The sequence below is a fragment of the Penaeus japonicus genome, unplaced genomic scaffold, assembly GCF_977035675.1.
Source record: "Penaeus japonicus unplaced genomic scaffold, GWHDUDI00000001_assembly GWHDUDI00000002, whole genome shotgun sequence".
In the NCBI taxonomy this organism is placed as follows: domain Eukaryota; kingdom Metazoa; phylum Arthropoda; class Malacostraca; order Decapoda; family Penaeidae; genus Penaeus; species Penaeus japonicus.
This window is the reverse complement of record NW_028234404.1, coordinates 26,829,715-26,834,714: the sequence shown is the minus strand read 5'-3', so window position 1 is coordinate 26,834,714 and position 5,000 is coordinate 26,829,715.

The following is a 5,000-nucleotide window of genomic DNA, read 5'->3' as shown; positions in this document are numbered from 1 at the left end:
ACAGTATTAATTAATCCTCGTCGTGAACGATGTTTATGTTCTACAAAAGAAGAAAGCTGATTATGGATAGAATTAAGTGCACTGTCAAGAAGAGAGAATTGCTGCTGCGTTAACTGTTCACGAGTTACCTGCGTTTGAAGTGATGCTATCTTACGTAGGTGGAAAGTAGCCAGGTCGGAGAAATCAGCAATCGGCTGAAGCGAAATTTTGATTTCCACATTGTTTGTTACTGGTAAGACTAGCCCATGGTCCTCAACGAAGGCTCCTGGCACTGCGCGAAGCCTAGGGGGTAGGGCATGGCGGTCGGCAGACGCCAAAGTGAAGAATGATAAGCCCAAGAGTAGTAAGGTCTGGAAGATAAAAATCAATTAGTGTTCGTCGGCCGGGGGAGAATAGTACTTGTGAGCAAGCTTTAGGACGTCGAAATGAGATCAAGATTGTTCACCTGACTATATGCATTTAATGTAGGCCTTGTTGTTCTTTACACTAATTACTCTAAATGGACCTTCAAATCTAGGAGCAAGCTTTGACTTAATATTGAGTGGTTGGTTGACTTTTCTAAATACTAATGCTCCAACTTCAATGTCCTTGTGGCGGGCCACTTTGTGTTGAAATGACAGTATTTTATCTCTGGAATTAGTCAAATGCTTCTTTGTGATCTGAAAGATGGACTTGTTTCTATTTAGGAGATATTCAGCATAATTATCATTATATGAAGGAACTTGACCTTCATCAAAGAGGTCATAGGGTAGTCTTTTATCCATTCCATATAAAAGAAAATGTGGGGTGTCACCTAAGGAAGAATGGAATGTACTATTAATACAAGACTGGATAGTCAATAGTGATTCATCCCATGTGTCCGATGTCGCATCAACGAGCGATCTCATTAATGAGAGGATGGAGGAGTTGAGCCTTTCTGTAATACCATTACTTTGTGGGCGGTAAGGGAGAATGTTAACACGAGTTACATTCATGATATCACATAACTTATCCATGACCTTGTTATGAAATTCAGTCCCGTTATCAGTTGAAAAATACATGGGGGCTGAATGTCTATGACAGAAGTCGTGAAAAGCATGTGCAACAACATTTGCTGTTTTGTTGGGCACGGGGACGAGTTCACAAAAACGAGTGAAGTTATCAATGAAGACTAAAATATAACGATTACCATTGCGAGAAGGTAGAAAACCTGACAGTGTGTCGCAAGAGACTTTCTGGAAAGGAAAGTCTGGAATGTCATATTTCAATGCAGGGGCTGGGTCGTTGGTATTTCCCTTGTAATATGGGCATTGCTTACAAGAGTGAACATGCTTAGCAACTTTGCTAATAAGGTGTGGGAAGAAGAAGCGTTGCTGAGCTAAGTGAATTGCCTTATACTTACCACAGTGTGCAGCTTCTTTCGACTCATGGAAAAGAGGAAGGATTCGACCTTCAAGGGATTCAGGAATAACTACAAGCTTACGAGATGCCTTAAGCTTTCTTGTCCTATATCTAGACTTGTAGCAAAGTAGACCGTTAGCATCGAGGTAAAGTTGACTTACTCGAACATGTCTGCTAGGGGGAGGTCTTTCATTCCTTTCTAAAGCTTGAATTAAGGGGCCGTACAGATTATCATTCCGTTGCGCTATCCGGATCTCGTCCTCCATGGGTGGGTCCATGGGAGGTACGGCTGGGGCAGCCAAGACCGGGGCGGTAACAGAATGAATGGGGTCGGAACGGCGACCATTAACATGTGCAGACCGGATCTCGTCCTCCGAAGGAAATTCAACGGTAGGCGCGGCAGTATTTACCAAGATCGGTGCAATGTCAGAGAATTTCACCTTGCGGGAGGCAAAGGTGGGCGAGGAGCTAGATTCAGGCAGGTTGTGAGCGTCAGAGAGCGGAGCGCGTGATAGCGCGTCGGCAACAACATTTTGTTTCCCGGGTAAATAAACAATGGTGACGTCAAACTCTGCAAGAATTTCAATTGCGCGGGCGCGTCGTCCATGAGGGTCCCTACCCTTAAATATGGACGTGAGGGGGGAATGATCAGTGTGCACTTCTACCTGATATCCCAAGATTAGCTCTCGAAAATGACGGAGGGCCCATGTGATACTGAGTAATTCACGGTCCGTCGTGTGATAGCGTTTTTCTGCTGAATTGAGGGCGCGACTTGCAAAAGCAATGGGCTGCGTTTTTCCAGAATGGCCATGTTTCTGGTGGAGTACTGCTCCGAGCCCGAGGTTTGAGGCATCAGTGGTGAGGACAAAAGGCAAATTGAAATCGGGGAAGGCTAAGAGTGGAGCCTTAATTAGTCGCGATTTAAGAGTTGAAAATGCGGCTTTTTCCTCGTCTGTCCACTGCCAAGTAGTATCCTTTTTAAGGAGATGGTTAAGCGGTGTCGCGATGGACCCGTAACCTTGAATGAACGGCCTGTAAAAACCTGAAAGGCCTAAAAATGATTTCAATTCCTTCTGGTTCTTAGGTGTTGGAAAGTCGGTAATGGCTTTAACTTTTGAATCATTAGGTGCAATACCTTTAGATGACAAGGTATGGCCTAAGAATTCTAACTTAGACTTGAAGAACTGACATTTGCTAGGTTGAATACATAATCCTGCAGTTGATAGCCTATTGAAAACCTGGCGCAATTTATTCTCGTGTTCAGAGAGGGAGGGTGAGCAAATTAAAATATCATCTAAATACACGAGGACCTGATCATTAATTAATCCTGATAGTACAAGTGACATTAATCTGCTAAATGTGAGAGGGGAATTGCGAAGGCCAAAAGGACATACTAAAAATTCAAAGTGTCCCATATGAGTCGAGAAAGCCGTATATGGCACGCTTTCAGGAGCCATAGGAACTTGCAGGAAACCTTTAGCAAGGTCAATAGTTGAAAAAATCTTATTATTAGAGCCAATGTCTTGCAACAACAATCTAAGATTAGGAATTGGGAATGGTTCTGGCACTGTTACTTTATTCAACTTGCGATAGTCGACCACTGGGCGGAAAGTATTATCCATCTTTGGAACAAGGAGGAGGGGAGAGGCCCAGGGTGAATTGCTTGGTTGAATAAGATTCATGTCTAACATTGTTTTAACTTCCTTTTCCAAGGCCTGTCGCTTCGAATGAGGGATCTTATAACTCGGTATGTACGAAGGCTTAGCATCAGGCTCGAGGGTAATGGAGTGTTGAAGCAATGTTGTTTTTCCGATAGGACGGTCCTTGGTTGGCAGTACGCTTGGGAATTCTTTAAATAAGGTATTCAAAATATCATATCCTTCATGAAAATCTAAATTTTGCTTTAGGACATGATCAGAGCTCTGGTCATCAGGGGAAGATGATGTTGCAGAAAAAACAGGGGAGGGAACAGGTAAATCAAATTCGCAGATAGGCAAGTCTGTGAATTCATAAGATATTACAGGTACACCAGCGTTAATAGTCAATGGGGCCGGGGTAAGATTAAATACATGCACCTGACATCTATTATTAGTGATATTATACAAGGAAGGTAATGTTGCACAACCTTTTACTCGTATATTATCAGGTAATATCAAAGCAGTACCATTTGCCGAAGGACAAGAAACGTCTATCAGTAGATCATGAAATGCCGGGATAGTAGTGGTAGCACTAGCTATAAACTTAGGAGCATTATCATTAGCGGTCCAAGATTTTGCACAGTCGTCAACGTGTTTTGCGCGCGAAGGTTTGCGTGATGTGGGCGTGCGCGCAGCGAGAGGAGAGGTGAAGCGAGGGCGGGTGGGAGGGGTAGGGGGGTGGTGGGTAGGAGAGGATGGGAAGTGAGGTGTAGACATGGTGTGACTATGGTCATGTGTGACTTCATAGATTGCCATTGCGGGTGTGAAAGGGTCGGCATGCGTCCATAGGCAAGAGGGAGTCCTTAATAGGTAATTCTGACCATTAAAAGTAATGCTATTACTCTGAGGGTGGAGGGAAATACCCGTACGGTATAAGAAATCATGACCCAACAAAAATTTCACTACCAAGAGAAATGTTAAGGACTTTGCTGCCTAAAGCTGATACCTTATCTCCTGTTATCCCGCAAATGGTGGTTTGACTCGGTTGCAAATCTAGGGATGCAACTAGTCGAGACAATGTGGTGTGTTACCGGTATTGTGCTTGTAGTGTCGCCGTGTCTGGGTGTTTTTGGCTTTTCCCTAAAAAATGGCGGTTTGCTTGGCGTTGCTGGAGCAATTTGTAAGTTTGATCCACCTGGTCAGGGAACGCCGAGCAGTGAGGCCAAGGGTGTGAGCGCGTGCCATGATAAGGACAGTACGGTGTCGAATAACATGAGTCGGCACCGTGACCTTTCGCACAACAATTAAAACACTGATCTCTGTCTGGTGCCCAATTCGTGACACAAGGTTGTTTACGTCTGGGTACATGAGGTGAGTTAGATGACGGGGGAAAGCGAGTTTTATGTCCCGCATTATATCTGTGAGGGGAGGTTTGTCTTGAGTGTTGTGTTTTCGTGTCATGGTTGTGGAACCGCGGGTTAGGGTTGCGTTGTGGTTTGTCGTTTGGTTGTTTGTGTTTGTTTGTGTTACGCAAGGGTGTGTTGTCTTGTGTGGTCGTGTTTGCCTTAGTCGTGGGAACGCCTGCATTGACTGATACTGCGGGAGCCTTCTCTCTGATAGACTTGGCAAATTCGCCGGGTAACTTCAGTAAATCAGTATCTTCACAGGGTTCCCAAACTTGCTCTTGTACAGAAGTAGGTGAAAGAAGCAACTAGGATAGATTTGACCATATACGTCATAGAGGAGACGTGATGGTCGTTAAACAAGGACTTTACGTGGGAGTCATGGTTGTGGGGAATACTCTTAACCCATTTTGAAACTTGAACCCGAAGCTGATTGATAAAGAATCGAATGTCTTCTTCGGACAAGGAAGCAGGCTTTAATTGAATAAGTCTCGCGAACTGAATATGGTGACTTACATCCAAGGATTTGAACGAAGATCTAAATATATCCTGGAAATAACTCCAACTGCGCAATTCGGAT